The following is a 17,820-nucleotide window of genomic DNA, read 5'->3' on the forward strand; positions in this document are numbered from 1 at the left end:
TATGGTGTCTTACGAAAGTATTCATCCCCCTTGATATTTGTCCTGTTTTGTTGCATTACAAGCTGGAATTAAAATGGATCTTTGGAGGGTTGGCACCATTTGATTTACACAACATGCCTACCACTTTAAAGGTGAAAATTGTTGCATTATTGTGACACAAACAATAATATTAAGATGAAAAAACAGAAATCTGGAGTGTACATAGGTATTCACTCCCTTTCATATGAAACCCCTAAATAAGAGCTGGTCCAACCAATTCACTTCATAAGTCACATAATTAGTTGACTAAGATCCACCTGTGTGCAATCAAAGTGTCACATGTTGTATCAATCAACCTGTTCTGGAAGGACCCTGACTCTGCAACACGACTAAGCAAGCAACATGAAAACCAAGGAGCAACCCTAACATGTCAGAGACAAAGTTGTGAAGTAGGGATCAGGGTTGGGTTATAAAAAATATCCCAAACTTTGAATATCCCAGGGAGCACCATTAAAACCATTATAGTAAAACAGAAAGAATATGGCACCACTACAAACCTGACGAGAGAAGGCTGCCCACCAAAACTCACAGACCACACAAGGAGGGCATTAATGAGAGATGCAACAAAGACACCAAAGATAACACTGAAGGAGCTGCAAAGATCCATGGTGGAGATGGGTATATCTGTCCATAGGACCACTTTAAGCCATACACTCCACAGAGTGGGGCTTTATGGAAGAGTGGCCAGAAAAAAGTCAGTGCTTAAGAAAACACATTTGGAGTTTGCCCAACAACATGTAGCAGACTCTCCAACCACATGGAAGAAGATTCTCTGGTCAAATGAGACAAAAATGAATCTTTTTGACCATTAAAGGAAATGCCTCGTGTGGCTCTAAGCCAACACCCTGAGAACACCATTCCTACAGTGAAGCATGTTAGTGGTAGCATCATGCTGTGGGGATATTTTTCATCTGCAGGGACAGGAAAGCTGGTCAGGACTTGAAGGAAAGATGGATGGCACTAAATACAGGGCAACTCTGGAGGAAAACCTGTTTGAGTTGGCCAGAGGTTTGAGACTAGGATGAAGGTTCACATTTCAGTAGGACAATGACCCTAAACATACTGCTAAAGCTACCCTGGAGTGGTTTAAAGGGTGTAGAGGAAAATATCATTTTTAGAGAATTTAGGACTTTATGTCATCTTTAGAAAAGTAAGCATTGAGACACTCTGTCTCATGTTTATAAAAGATGAAGAATGTTGTTTTTGTGTCACATTGTTCTATTTTAGAGGTTATCAAAAATAATGTGTACGTGCGGAGTTAGTGAAGATAGTGAAGTACGTGCCCCTGACCGTGAAAGGAGATAACAGGGGAACATCTGATATGTCAGTCATGCTAAGCTGTATAAAACAAAGTGTATGATAACAAAAGGCACTTCTCTGGTGAAATGCTTTGTGATTTTCACTCCAGAGAAGCCATCTTTCAGGAGTATAATAAACTCATATTTCTGTCTGCTTTTTCCTAACAGTCTTGGGGTGTTGAATTATTACCCTTTTTCCACCGCAGTTTTTGGCCACGAGGATGGCATGTCATGAGTAACGGGGATTTTTCCAATTCCAAGTTTGGGGAAATTATTGCCCAGCAAATCTGACGAGCTCTCCAGAGGCAGGCTGATTCTTTAGAGGACGGGGATTCCCTGCTGTCATTGATATCCAATGAACTCATGGTGAAGAAAAGCTTTTTTCTTCTATTCTCATAAATTGATGATAAATGATTGTGTTGCAATGAAATTGTAGTAGGCATGGTATGTAGATGGGTGGACCCATCATTGTGCATGTTTTTGAGAGGGTGAATACATACCAGGTTGAGAGAGAAGCCCTTTCTGCTCTTTTTAAGTAAGGTTTTGAGTGAACTAGAAACCTACCTGTTATTGATGAATAGCAGTAAGCAATCGTGATCATGACATGTTTGGGGTAAACATGAGAGTAAAATACGGTCTTTGCAGTTCCTCTGCGACATATAAGTGAAAATGGGACAGACGGGAACAAAGCAATCAGAAACTGAGATAACTCCTGAAACCTACCCCCCCGGCTCCAAATGTCAAATATACGGGTATGTTAACTAATTATGGACTGGACTCATGTAAGCAGCTTAGGATGTGGGTAAAACGATGTGGTTTCCCCAAAGGAAGCAGTTTAAGTGTGCAGCAGATACAGAATCTTGAGGAAAGGTTGAAATGAGTAGAGGAAGGTGATGAGAAAGTGTAGAAGAAATATAGAATACAGGTTGATTGGGGTGCATTTAAAATGTGGCAAATGGAAGCTGTGGTAAGAAATAAACCGGTCAATGCACAAACATGTCAGGGTTAGTTAGAACAGCAGGGAACTAACCAGAATTCTCATGCTTTCAGAGCTTCAGCTCCGCTCCCCATGTGCCTGGAGCCTCGCAGAGGAATGCTGGCATTTATCCAAAACTCAACCCGATGCAGGATTTGGATATGATTTGCTGTTCATTCCTTCCCCCTCCTCCTCAGTCTTCTTCTCAGCCTTCAGAAACAGAGCCTGTGTCACCCTCTGCTGGTCAACAAATGGTGGCTCATAATCAACCCATAATGAAACTTGAACAAGGTGGAAGCCCCACACAGGTAATGGCATCTACTCCAGTGTCATCAAACACAAGATCCCAAACAACAAAGGAGTACTATAAATCTTTTCAAATGCCTATGATGGCTGTTGCAGGACCACAAGGGCTGATGATGGTTTACAGACCATGGGATCCACAAGAGATTATGCAAATGGTTGCTGAGATAAAGGATGCCAGACAGCATGGTGGTCCTTAGTGTGCCAAGGAACTCGAAAGCTTCTGTGAAACATGCCTCCCCACCACCCATGAAATGCACCAAGTGTTTGCAAAGAAACTAGGTTTGGACTTTAGCAAGAGCCAGGACAAGCTTCCTGAAGAAGAAAAGCATGCAAACCACCCAGATTGGATACACACCAGTAACCAGACCTATGAAAAGTTTGCTACTTGATTGTAGAATGCTATCAGAATGAGGTTTCCAATCCAAATGGACATCACACAAATAACGACCTGTAAGCAGCAAGATGATGATACAGTAACACAATACCTGCAGAGATTGACTGTAGTGTATGATACACACTCGGGGCTCGAAAGGCCAACCACCATGGTGACCAATGGGGACGTAAAACCTTACGAAGCCCACCTGAAGACCGCTTTCCTCTGTAATGGAATTTTATTATAGCCCTATGTGTGTTAGTGTCACAGTCCGGTCCAGTCCATCCATGCATGAGTTTGTGGGACTTCCATGCCGGCTCCAGGCTGGATCCGGGACAGGAATTCAGTCCTGCCTTGCTGAAGGCCATTTTCCTGAAGCAGCACTCTGACACCTGCTACCACACCTCTCCCATCAGCCAGGGCCTTTTTAAGAACTGTTTGGAGCTACTCCAGTTGCCAGACTGTCTCTTGTAGACTTTCCTTGCCTCGTTTCAGCCCTTTGGTATTGTGTCTTTGTGACAGAGGGCTCTGTCTAGCTCTTCTTCAAGTCTGTTTCCCTATCCCAGTTAGTTACTACAGCAGGGGTGCACACCTGACTTTAGTAGCAACACACACCACATGCAAATACAATTAAACTCGCATCTTTTTCCCTACCGCAGTAAAATCATAACTCATTAAAATAAACATATACGTACTTGTTTGAGTTGTCTAGGTAATGTTGGTTGTGTCTTGTGTTTGGTTTGTTTTTTCTGTCTTATCCGTCTTTTCCATGGGGTTTTAGTCCGGTCGGTGTTTGTTTGGGGAAGGTCTGAATGGCTTGCACGCCACCATGATAGGCCAACCCGAGCAGCAATAACAGAGGGCTAATTCAGTAGCGTCAGGACTGCGCAATGCAGCATGGGTATGGGCAAAACCAAGTTTTGAGGGGTGTTTTGCAAACTAATAAAATAATAATGTTTGTGGGGAATAAACTGTTGTAAAATGGATGCTTATGCAGGGTATTGTTGAAAAGCTATTTGATGACTGTGTTATTTATGTCTAAAAATGTTTACTTGTGGTAATTTTATTTTTAAAACTGTGTAATGGTATGACCTGGGGGAGGGGCTGAGAGTATAAAATGTTCACCCTGATCATTCTGTGGGAGAGAGAGTGAAGGAGAAGCAACAGAATACTAGCTCAGGCAGGGGCGTATCAAGCTTTCCAAAAGTGGGGGTGTTCTGGAATGGGGAAGCCATATCATTAGAAATCGGTTTATGGCTATATACACGCCCGGCATGTACACTGTGATGTACTGTCAATGACCGATATGGAACTTTTTCATACCCATGGTCCATGGATGCAAATGAAAGGGAGGACAGCAGAAAGCCTATAAATCCAGTTGACTCCAGCCAAGTTCTGCATTTCATGCAGAGATCTATCATGTTGGGTTTTGGTGTTGTTACTGCCAGGGCTATGTAATTATTCAGTAAGTGAAGGCAAAAAGTAGCCTGGCAAGCCAAACTAAATGTGAATATTTAGTCTGGCCTCGATCCGTAGACATTTCCGACGGGTGTGGGAGGAACAAACCGCTGTCTTTCAAACTGTCTCTGTGCGTATAGGCCAACGCGTTGACCAATCAGCGCAACAGTGACTGTGACATAGTCAGAGCGTGCAGTGGGGGAGACCTTGAAATAAATAATTTTTCAAAATGCGTATTAATTAATAAACAGGTTCTAGATATTAAGAAGTTTGGAGATAATGACCACAAGTTTGGAGTCTGTACCACATACTTAACATACACTCTTATTTTTTTCAATTGTTTTTCAAGGGTTTGCTTAAACTGTTTTTGAGAGTTTTTATTTAGTGGTGTTTGGTGAAATAATTTCTTTTAAAGTTAAAATAACGGGAAAATAAGAAACAATCAAAAAGTAATGTTTCAAAGCTGTTTATTAATTCTTTGTACTGCACAAACTAGCCCCATCCTTTTGGCTATGAGCGGAGCCAGCTGGTAGATCAGACTTTTGCCATAGCCGGTCGGCAAAACAGCAAAAACATCCTTCTTGAAAAGGAATGAGCGGAGAGCCTCTTCTTGCTCATGTTTCAATGAAAACTCCAAGTCTAATTCTTCTAAAACTGATTCCAAAGCGGAGTCAAACGCGTGCTGTTCACTAGCGGTAGCCATCTTTCCTGTTGTGCTTTCTCCAGCGTCGCACAGCTTTGTAGTCACTCCTGCAAAAGCCCGCCCAAAGAATCCAAACAAAAACCTTGCGTTGTGATTGGCGGGCACGATTTGATGCCCGGGGTGTTTTTGTTTATATGGTGCGAGGCTAGACCCACTCTCTAGGCAAAAATATTTTTGGCCGCTAGGTGGGTGGGTCTAGTTTACTAGGCTAGGCAAAAAGTATTGAGTGATAATTCTAGGTAACAGGATACTGTTCTATAACAGAGATGTCAGTATTGCTGCCTACACTGGTATACACTGATATAAACAAAACCAAAAACTTCACATAGCCCAAGAAGTCATACACAGTGTATAGATCATACACCATCATGCATAACAGTTTGGACTGGGATCGCTTTGTGTGAGCAGGAGGCATGGCTAATCAGTTCATGTTGGAGAAGCGCAGCATCCTGGAAGGACCTCTTTAGTATAGCATTCAAATAAGACGGGGCAGTTCCTGCTTTTAATGTCTTTAATTATTCAAACTCGTGTACAAAACTTGTTTGCATCATGCATTACATGCATGGCACCTGGGACAACCATTTGAACGACGGCATCGCAAGCGCTTTGAGAAGGGTCTGTGTGCAGAGCCGCAGAGCCAGGCACAGTAAGCACCGAATGCGACGTCAAACCTGGAACAGTGAATCAGGAGTGGTAAAACTGGTGTTGGCTCTGCAGCTCTGCAGACAGATACTGTATTATTGAGCGCTTTCAGCACGCTACACAAACTGGCTATTATATTCACGCAACTGCTGATTGATCGGGTGAGAAAAACTGTTTTGAGTCCGTTGCGTGGCTGTTTTTTGTCTAATGTTATGGCCATGGACCGCGGAACGCATTTGAACAAGGGGGGGCCACAATCGCAAGAGGGTGTCACCGAAATGTTAGTTCGGACATGATGCATATAGGCTACATTATACACGGACATGCACGTAATGCTATCAGTCATGACAGCCAGCACAGAACCGCGCAGATTAAAATGCACAAGAAAAGCACCTCGGTGGTCGGTGGTAACTCAACTTAAACTGCTTGCTTGTACCAGTACTAAAGCACTATAGAGAGAAACACTGAACACAGAAGTGCACTCGGCGGTGCTCGGTCAGAGGAAAGTATGGGAATATGCCTGCAGTTTTGTCAGAGCTGCATGTGTGGCCGCGCATGTGTGTGCGTTTCCACAATATGCCAGCACATAATTGCGCAGAATAAAATGCCAAAACAGCCAACACTAATAACCCAGCATCAGTTATGACTTTAGTCCACAATATGCCAGCACAGAAGTGTGCAGAATAAACTGCCAAAACAGCCAACAGCACAGAAGGCTATACATAGATTAATCCATCAGTCATGACTTTAGCCCACAACATGCCAGCACATAACTGCGCAGAATAAAATGCTAAAACAGCCAACAGTACACAACAAAAGCACCTCGGTAGTAGAATAGAATAGAATAATCTTTATTGTCATTGTACCGGGGGATACAACGAAATTGAGGGTGCTCCCACAGAGCCACCATACACCAGAAAAATAAAATGTACATAAGAGACACAGAATATACAATAAAAACGTCAGGGAATAAAAACATCAGGGAGTTAAGTATAGTCTCTCAAAATTGAGACATAAAATGTGCAATTAACAGATAAAAGGCAATAAATATAAGGTGCTAAAACAAGAAGCGGAGGTAGATTTGTTGGTTGTTGGGGTGGAGGTGTTATGTGAGTCCATTTGTGAGAGAGTGTGTGTGTATGTGTCCGTTGTTGTTGGCAGTCCTGATGGCCCATGGGAAGAAGCTGTTTGTCAGTCTGCTGGTGTGGGACTTTATTGACCTGAAGCATCTCCCAGAGGGCAACAGATCAAACAGGGGGTGGGCAGGGTGTAGGGGTCTCCTGTGCTGGCCTTGGTTCTTCTGAGGCAGCAGGATGTGGAGATGTGTTCCAGGGTGGGCAGAGGGCAGCCGATGATTTTTTGGGCAGTGTTTATGACCCTCTGCACCGCCTTCCTATCCACAGCTGTGGAGCCTGCATACCAGACACCCAGACAGTACGTCAGTACACTCTCCACAGAGGAGTGATAGAAGGCCAGCAGCAGCTTAGTGTCCAGGTTGTTCTTCCTGAGGACGCGCAGGAAGTGCAGCCGCTGCTGAGCCTTCTTCACTAGGGCCCTGATGTTAAAAGTCCAGGTGTGGTCAGCGGAGATGTGGGTGCCCAGAAACTTGAAGGTGGTGACAGTTTCCACCCGTTCTCCATTTGTGAGGAGGGGGGCGTGGTCCTGTCTTTTCTTCCTGAAGTCCATGATGAGTTCTTTTGTCTTTTGGACGTTCAGGGTCAGGTTGTTCTCTGAGCACCAAAGCGACAGTTTCTCTACCTCAGCCCTGTACGATGTCTCGTCCTCACCACAGATGAGTCCAACCATGGTGGTGTCATCCGCATATTTTATAATGTGGTTGGTTGGGTGGGTTGGAGGGCAGTCATGGGTGTACAGGGTGTAGAGTAGAGGGCTCAGGACACATCCTTGAGGGGACCTGGTGCTGAGTGTGAGTGTGGAGGAGTGGTGGGGACCGAGTCTTACAGTCTGTGGGCGACTTGTCAGGAAGTTTTTAATCCAGTTGCATATGGGGAGGGGGATCTGTAGCTGCATGAGTTTGTTGAAGAGAATGTCTGGGATGATGGTATTAAACACAGAGCTGTAGTCCACGAAGAGCATCCTCACATAGCTCTTCTTATTCTCCAGGTGGCTCAGCACTGTGTGGAGTGTCAGGGCGATGGCATCCTCCATAGACTGGTTTGCCCTGTATGCAAACTGGTGAGGATCGAAGGAGGGAGGGAGGCAGTCTCTGATGTGCTGGGAGACCAATCGCTCTAAACACTTCGTGATTACAGACGTCAGGGCTATTGGTCTGTAATCATTGAGGCTGTCTATGGCAGGTTTTTTGGGGATGGGGATGATGGTGGAGGCCTTCAGACATGTGGGGACGGTGGCATGTGTCAGGGAGAGGTTGAAGATCTTGGTGAGGATCCCTGCCAGTTGGTCTGCACATGCTTTAATCACCGCCCCTGGGATACCATCCGGACCAGCAGCTTTCCTGGGGTTCACTGCTCTCAGGTTTTTCCTCACCTCATGCTCCAGGAGAGAGAGAGGTGGGGTGCTGGAATCAGGGGGAGGCAGTGATTGGAGGTTTGTGGTGGTGGTCTCAAACCGGGCAAAGAAGTTGTTCAGCTCCTCTGCCAGTGTGCTGCTGCTGGGGGAGGCGGGAGGGGTTTGGCCTTTGTAGTTGGTTAGGGCCTGGATGCCCCTCCACATCTGTTGTGGGTTGTTGTCCTCCAGGTATCCCTCTATTTTCCTCTTGTAGGAGTCCTTGGCCTGTTTGATGCCCTTCCTCAGATCAGCTCTGGCGGTGCTGTAGAGAGCTCTGTCCCCCGTCCTGAAGGCCGAGTTTCAGGCTCTGATCAGGGTCTGGACTTCATTTGTCATCCAGGGCTTCCTGTTTGGGAAGACCCGGATGCGTCTTTCCTCTGTGACGTTTTCTATGCAGCATTTGATGTAGAAGAGGACAGACTCGGTGTATGTGTCCAGGTCCTGATCCTCAAGGATGCTCCACTCTGTGCAGGCAAAGCAGTCCTGCAGTTGGAGGAGAGCATTTCCAGGCCAGGCTTTGATGGTCTGAGTGGCTGGTTTAGTTTGCCTTCTGAGGGGGATGTAGGCTGGGAAGAGGAGCAGAGAGAGGTGGTCTGATTGTCCAATGTGGGGGAGGGGGGTCGCTCTGTAGGCATGTTTGATGTTTGAATAAACATGATCGAGTGTATTTTCTCCCCTAGTTGCACACTTGACGTGCTGATGGAATTTGGGGAGGACAGACTTGAGACATGCTTTATTAAAGTCCCCAGCGATGATGTGAATGCCATCCAGATGAGCCCTCTGATGTTTGTTTACGATGTGTAGCAGATGGCCGAGTGCCATGCTAACGTTAGCATTGGGAGGGATCTAAACAGCGGTCACGATGGCTACCGTTAGCTCCTGTGGCAAGAGAAAGGTCGGCACTGGACAGACATAGCCTCTAGATCCGGTGAGCAGTGGATGTTGATTACCTTGCTGTCTGAGCACCAGTCCTCGAGCACGTAAACACACAGTCCCCCTCCTCTGCTCTTACTGGAGGCTTCGTTCCGGTTGTAGCAGTGGATGGTGCGGCCTGCTAGTTCCACTGTAGCATCGGGGATTAGCGGGTGTAGCCAGGATTCACTGACGATCAGCAGGCAACACTCATGGATGAAGTGGTTGTATGTGATCTGTGTCTGTAGATCATCCATCTTGTTTGCTAGGGATCTAGCGTTTGTGAGGAAGATCGATGGTAGCGGAGGTCTGTGTGGTTGTTTCCTTAGCTGAGCTAGCAGACCTGCCCGGCATCCATGTTTCTGCTTCCTCTCCCTACGCCGCCTCCGGCGCTAGGCTAACTCAACTTAAACAACTTGCTTGTATCAGTACCAATGCAGTATAGAAACATTGAAAACAGAGGAACGTTAAAAAAACTCAGAAAGTGAAAATTTCATGCCATGGGACCTTTAAACTATCATGTTTTACCTCAGGCCACAGTGCTGCCCTGTTGTGATTGGCTCAAAACTCAAGACAAGTTGAGTTGATGGCTACAGAGGAAGTTGCGCCATTTTCTAATTTACACAGAGCAATTTAAGGTATTTGCACTTTTGACAGCAAGCTAATTAGCATGTTAGTGGCTACAGTCGGTACTCGGCATGTTAAAAGTGGGTCAACGTTGTAACGACATAACGTTACTGTACAAGCAATGCTTATTTAACGGTAACAAACTTAAGCCCTATATGTTGAAATTCCTCTCTTATTTGCTCGTTAATTTATCACACAGTCTTACCTCAGTCAACAACTTTCCTCCTGTGAAAATTCAACGTCTCAGACGCGGACTCAAGTGGGCGGGGGATGCGTTTGATTAAGTCTACTGATTGGCTGGTGATAGATTGGTGGGCGGGGGATGCGTTTGATTAAGTCTCCTGATTGGCTGGTGATAGATTGGTGGGCGGGGGATGCATTTGATTAAGTCTCCTGATTGGCTGGTGATAGATTGGTGTCATTATAGCGCATCGGAGCGATTCATGCCAGGCTCGAGTCCGCTCAGCGGTTCCGCGGTCTATGCGTTATGGCAATAGTTTACTTCCTTGTTACACATATTTTATAGTAGCTGTATAATTTTCATAATGATGTCATTTTAATCTGACAAAAGTGCGGGGGATGAAATTGTGTTTCAACAAAAGTGGGGGGGGATGAAACATACGCATCCCCCGTGGGTGATACGCCCCTGAGCTCAGGTAACTAATTGTAATGCAGATTGTGGCTGTAGTTGTTGGATGTAAACTGAACTAAATTGTTTTGGAATATTCTTGTGTTTGATTTGTTTCATTAGAAAAGTATTTTTTTTCTTTAGTGTTAGTTTTTTTTTTTAGTAAATTTTGCTACTGACCAGCTTTATTTATAATTCTCACTTTTGCACTGTTGGACTATTTGGGAGCACTTTGTAAAATAAACACCTTGCACTAAAGTGCTGCTGTGGCAGAGCCAGTTTATTTATAAGTGGACCTACACCTGAGCTGTATTACTCCGTGACATATGGTGTCAGAAGTGGGATTGGCCAGCCACAGAAAGTGCATCTGAAAGACCCAAAATGGCAGATGTGAAGGGCGACGAGTGGGCAGATGTCTCTGAGGAGCAGTTGAAGCAGACGCAACCAGATGTACAGCCAAAGATGATGGCTAGCACACCAGCAGACCAGCACACCAAAGGCATGGTTCCACACAGAAGCAGCGGCTACAGTGACAGCACCTGAGACAGACAGGGCTATGGGAGAAGTAGCAGGCCTGCTGAGGGATTTCCTGACCACCCAGCAGCGACGTGAGGAGTGCATCTTGGCAGAATTCCGTGGCCTAGCTACACACTTCATCCAAGGGCAAGCAGGAGGACAACAGCCACACCACACAGCCCCGGCAGCATCAACAACTGCATCTGAGAGTCCACGGATGGGCCTCCCCACACCAACTCCCCGTCAATGTCCAGTGGCCCGAGAGACATCGGCAGATGCTTTTGATGAACTATGGCAAGTTCCTGCTCTTCAATTCACCCAGGGTCCTGCTTCTCAGCCATCCCGGCCAGAGAGGGTTGTGCGTAAGGAGCCCAAGATGCCTCTTTATCAGCAAGGGGAAGACATTGAAGATTACCTACTGCGGTTTGAGCACATGGCTAGAACCTGGGCTTGGCCAGACCGAGACTGGGCATATCGCCTGGTGCCACTATTGACTGGGAAGGTGCTTGCTGCATACACAGCCATGGATGAGGAGCATTCCAACACATACAAGTACCTGCAAGAGGCCCTGCTGGAGAAGTTTGATATTGCACCGGAGACGTATCGTCAGCGCTTCAGAGCGCCCATGACACCACCTGGAGAGACCCCTACTGAGACTTATAACCACCTGAAGGGCCTCTATCGTCGCTGGATACGACCTGAGCAGGATTCCAAGGAGGACATCACAGAGATGATTATTCTGGAACAGCTGATCCAAGTCCTACCATACGACATCAGAACCTGGGTCAAAGAGCATGAGCCAAAGGATGGGCAAGTGGCTGCAAAACTTGCCATGCAGTACTTGAATGCGCATCGGAGGGGTAATCAGTGACCTCAAGCACCACTACGATCTCAAGCAACACCACCACCTCAAGCACGACCTCAAGCATCTATGCGGGACAGTAGAGGTACCGCGGGTGGGGCTGTAAGATGGGACAATGCACAGAATAGATTTCAGGAGTTAGTCTGTTTTTACTGTCAGCAACCAGGTCATAAAGCTGTTGTATGTCCTATGAGAAAGCCAAAGCTGAATGGATTCTGTTATGTACCAAGGGAGGGGAACTGTCTTTGTGGGGATGCTGATGGTGATGAATTGAAATGTGAACTTTTTTTGAATGGTCAAGCTGTGCAAGCACTGCTTGATACTGGAAGCTCTGTGACTCTTGTCAACAAATGTGTTGTTCCTGCTGATAATCTGAACAATGAAAAGAAAATGGTTGTGCAATGTGTACATGGTGATAAGAAAGAATACCTGACAATGGAGGTCACGGTAACTGTAAATGCACAAATGTTTTTGATTAATGCTGGAGTGGTGGAGGGTTTACCAACGGATATGGTGTTAGGCAAGGACTTACCAGTGTTGTCTGATCTTATGACTGCCCCTAAGGGTGAAACTGCAGATGTGCATCTGTCTTGTCCAGTGTTTACGAGATCCCAAACTTGGGGAGGACTGGAGCCCCTACCAGACTTGTGTGGTAGTCTGTGCCAGGGTGGGTCCAAAGCCCCCAGAAAGACACGTAGACAATGGCATCTAGAGAAGCATCTGGGTACACCGGTGGTCAAACTGGAAGTAGGTGGGCTTGAAGCTGAGGGGTTGTGGGAGGTACCAGAGAACATTGGGGCCTTGCAAACTGCAGATGTGTCTTTGAAACCTTTATTTGACAAAGTAAATGGGAAAGAGGGTGATCCCAAGGGGGTAGATGGGAAAAAAGTGTCGGTGGAAAATGGTATTTTGTACATTGAGGAGGATAATGTCAAATGCCTAGTCATACCAACAACATGTTGACCGTTAGTGCTTCACCTCGCACACACACTTCCCTGGGCAGGTCATTTAGCTCTACAAAAAACCTACCTTAGGTTAGGTGCACAGTTCTACTGGCCCTCTGTGTATGCCGATGTGCGTGCATATTGTGCATCCTGTCCTGTGTGTCAGAAAACAGGTGCTGTGAGGAGAGCTGACAGAGTCCCTCTGCATCCACTAGCCGTGATCGCCACCCCCTTCCAATGGATAGCTATGGATATAGTGGGACCACTTGAGAAGAGCAGCTCTGGGTACAGGTTCATCCTTGTCATATGCGATTACATGACTCGCTATCCAGAGGCCTTCCCACTTCAATCAATCACCACACCAAAGGTCATCAGTGCCCTGGTCCAGCTGTTCTCCCGGGTCGGATTCCCGAAGGAAATCCTTACCAACCAGGGGACAAACTTCACATCGAGACTGATGCAGCAGCTCCACCGGCAACTGGGTATCAAAGCCCTCCGGACCAGTCCCTACCATTCACAGATGGACGGGCTCATGGAGAGATTCAACCACACCCTCAAGAACATGCTGAGGAAGTTCGTCTCAGATACCAGCAAAGATTGGGATCGATGGCTACCCTTCCTCCTGTTTGCATACAGAGAGGAGCCTCAGACATCCACAGGGTTCTCCCCATTTGAGTTGGTGTATGGCTGGCAGGTTCAGGACCCATTGGACCTGCTGAAGAGAGCCTGGGAGAAATCACCTGATGCTTCATCAGAAGTAGGAATTGTGCAGTACGTGCTGCGAATGAGGGATCGCCTGGACCAGTACAGAGAAAAGGCTACAGAGAATCTGAGGAAGGCACAGGAGGCCCAAAAGCTCTGGTATGACCAGTATGCCAGACACCGTGAGTACAAGCCGGGTCAGAAGGTCCTGTTGCTACTTCCCACCAGTACCAGCAAGTTCCTTGTGAAATGGCAAGGCCCTTATGTCATCACCAAGAGAATGGGTCCAGTTACCTATGAGGTACATCATCCTGACAAGGGCAAGACTAAACAGGTGTACCATGTGAACTTGATGAAGGAGTGGAAGGAGATGAAGACAGATGAAATAAAAGCAGAGACAGAGGTGGACAGAAAGGAGGTGAAGGAAGTGATGGCAGAGGTGCACAGAACGGAAGCCAAGGTAATGATGGTGCGGAGGGTGGAGGCAGATAGAGAGGATGAAAATGATGTGCAGACCTGGCAGCAGCAGAGAGGCAGAACCAACCCTTGATCATTTGAAGAATGACCTACAGAGGGATCTGCTGAAGGTCTTTGACCTGTTCCCAGCTTTGTTCCAGCCTAGACCGGGCTGCACTGGAGTGTTGGAGCACAGAATACATTTAAAAGACCCTACTCCAATTCGGCAAAGGCCTTACAGGGTGCTGGAGACCCTGGTGTCTGGACTGAGGGAAGAAATTCAAACCATGCAGGAGCTGGGGGTCATTGAACCATCAACAAGTGAATGGAGCAGTCCAATTGTAGTTGTCCCAAAAAGGAATGGGTCCCTGAGGATATGTATGGACTTTAGGAAGCTCAACACAGTGTCACAGTTCGATGCCTATCCAATGCCCGGAATAGATGACCTGCTAGAAAAGATTGGTCATGCCAGGTACATCACAATGCTAGACCTTTGCAAAGGTTACTGGCAGGTGCCACTGGAGGAGAAGTCCAGGGAGTATACAGCATTCAGAACACCTGTAGGGCTCTTCCAGTTTACTGTAATGCCCTTCGGGCTGCATGGAGCCCCAGCAACTTTCCAATGACTTATGGACAGAGTCCTACAGGGGTGTGACGACTGCTGTGCTGCCTATTTGGACAATGTGGTCATCTTTAGCCAGACCTGGGCAGAACATTGCCATCACTTGCGGAGGGTTCTCCACTGTATCCAAGAGGCAGGACTGACCCTGAATGTCCAGAAGTGTGAGTGGGCCAAGGCTGAAACCAAGTACCTGGGATACCTTGTTGGCAATGGGGAGTTTCGGCCACAAGTGGACAAGGTGGAGGCCATTAAGAACAGTTCATGTCCTCACACCAAAAAACAGGTCAGGTCTTTCCTGGGTCTTGTTGGGTGGTATCGGCGTCTCATACCCAATTTTTCCACCATTGCCGCACCCCTAACTGACCTTACAAGCAAAGCCGCCAAGAATCCAGTTGAGTGGAGGGAAGCGTGTGAGAGAGAGTTCACTACCCTGAAGACATGTCTGTGTTCCTCTCCTGTTCTGCAAAGTGCCGACTTCGCTCAGTGATTTCTTGTGCAGGTTGATGCCTCATCTGTGAGGATTGGGGCAGTCCGGGCACAAGGGAAGCCAGGAGAAGAAAGACCAGTCCTCTATCTCAGCCGGAAGATGCTGCCTAGGGAACAAAGGTACTCCGCCATTGAAAAAGAATGCCTTGCAATTAAATGGGCACTGGATAACCTTCGTTATTATCTGCTAGGAAGAGAGTTTGATCTGGATACTGACCATTGGGCCCTGACGTGGATACAGACCATGAAGGACCATAATGCCAGAGTGACAAGATGGTATCTGGCGTTACAGCCCTATAGGTTCCAGATCCGTCATAAAGCGGGAAAACAAAATCTGATGGCTGACTACCTGTCCAGATTGCCGATGCTCTGCAATCTAGGAGAAGGGGGAGGTAATGTGACAGAGGGCTCTGTCTAGCTCCTCTTCAAGTCTGTTTCCCTATCCCAGTTAGTTACTACAGCAGGGGTGCACGCCTGACTTTAGTAGCAACACACACCACATGCAAATACAATTAAACTTGCGTCTTTTTCCCTACCGCAGTAAAATCATAACTCATTAAAATAAACATATACTTACTTGTTTGAGTTGTCTAGGTAATGTTGGTTGTGTCTTGTGTTTGGTTTGTTTTTTCTGTCTTATCTGTCTTTTCCGTGGGGTTTTAGTCCGGTTGGCGTTTGTTTGGGGAAGGTTTGAATGGCTTGCGCGCTGCCATGACAGGCCAACCCAAGCAGCAATAACAGAGGGCTAATTCAGTAGCATCAGGACTGCACAATGCAGCATGGGTACGGGCAAAACCAAGTTTTGAGGGGTGTTTTGCAAACTAATAAAATAATAATGTTTGTGGGGAATAAACTGTTGTAAAATGGACGGTTATGCAGGGTATTGTTGAAAAGCTATTTGATGGCTGTGTTATTTATGTCTAAAAATGTTTACTTGTGGTAATTTTATTTTTAAAACTGTGTAATGGTATGACCTGGGGGAGGGGCTGAGAGTATAAAATGTTCACCCTGATCATTCTGTGGGAGAGAGACTGAAGGAGTACTAGCTCAGGTAACTAATTGTAATGCAGATTGTGGCTGTAGTTGTTGGATGTAAACTGAACTAAATTGTTTTGGAATATTCTTGTGTTTGATTTGTTTCATTAGAAAAGTATTTTTTTTCTTAAGTGTTAGTTTTTATTTGAGTAAATTTTGCTACTGACCAGCTTTATTTATAATTCTCACTTTTGCACTGTTGGACGATTTGGGAGCTCTTTGTAAAATAAACACCTTGCACTAAAGTGCTGCTGTGGCGGAGCCAGTTTATTTATAAGTGGACCTACACCTGAGCTGTATTACTCCATGACAGTCTCATTGATTCCCCCTGCCTGAATTGTTCCTTGTTTTTTGTCTCATTTTCTGTCCAGCTTTTGCCCCTGTTTTACCTGCCTGTTCTTTTGGATTGTGTTTTTGCTTCCTCTGCCTGGATTTCCCTTGTCCCTGTGTCCTTCGGGTTTTGTGAAGATTTTTCTGTCCTGTTTTTGTCCCTGACCATGCTTACCTGCTCCTCTGTGTTTTTGACCTCCTGGCCTGTATTTTGACCACTGATTTTTGCCTGAGCCCTACTGTACCTCTGCCCTCTACTTCATTAAAGAAGTTTTTCTCTGTACACTGCCTGTTTTGAGTCTGCTCTTGGGTCATCATTTCACCTCAGCTTGCCATTTCTGACCACACAGTCTGGCCAACATGGACCCAGCAGATTTCACCCAGCTAAGAGCAGCAGTGCAAAAACAGGGAGCTCTCCTTGGGACCCACCAACAGGACATACAACAGGTGAATCAAAACCTTGTCGCCATCTCTGACATTCTCAATCTTCTTGCCACTCAGCTACAACAGCTTCAAGTAACGTCTGCTCCTACACAACCCCCTCCAACTACCGCTCCTCCAGCTCCTGCCCCAGCCCTCTTCAGAGAGCCAAGACTTCCTGCCCCACAGCCATATGACGGAGAACCAGGTACCTGCAGATCATTTTTATCTCAATGCTCACTAGCCCTTGAGGTTCAACCACTGGCCTTCCCTATAGAGCGTTCCTGAGTGGCCAACGCCATCACTCTCCTCACTGGCAAAGTTAGGGAGTGGGGAACAGCTATGTGGGATGCCAATGCACCATGCTGTGCCAGCTTCAAGGATTTCACAGAGGAGATGAGGCAAACCTTTGATCGCTCCCTGTCTGGTGGAGAGGCAGCAAGAGAAATCATGGATCTGCGGCAGGGTGCCCAGTCCGCTTTTGACTATGCGATTGAGTTTTACACTTTGGTGGCATCTTGCGGCTGGAATGAGAGTGCCTTGTTTGATGCATTTTTGAACAGGCTGTCAGACTCCATCAAGGATGAGCTGGTCTCACGAGAACTGCCATCTGATCTCCCCGGTCTCATGGACCTCGCCAGTCGTATTGACTCCCGGATCAGACAGCGGGTGAAAGAGAGAACTTGGACTAGTCTTGCTCCCCCTCAGCCCTCCATTCCTTCTGCTGAGCCAATGCAGGTAGACTGAGCCTGCATCTCACCTGAGGAATGACAGTGCCATCGGGATATGAGTGCATGTTTTTATTGTGGACAGCTGGGGCACTTCTGCCAATCTCGCCCTCTAAAAGGAAGAGCCCACCAGTGAGTTTAGGGGCCCTGGTGGGCAATGTCCAGAATCAGCCCCCTACTGGTCGACCGCTACTCCCAGTGGTCATTATCCATGGCAATCAGCCCCAG

Source organism: Neoarius graeffei, chromosome 22, assembly GCF_027579695.1.
Source record: "Neoarius graeffei isolate fNeoGra1 chromosome 22, fNeoGra1.pri, whole genome shotgun sequence".
Classification (NCBI taxonomy): Eukaryota; Metazoa; Chordata; class Actinopteri; order Siluriformes; family Ariidae; genus Neoarius; species Neoarius graeffei.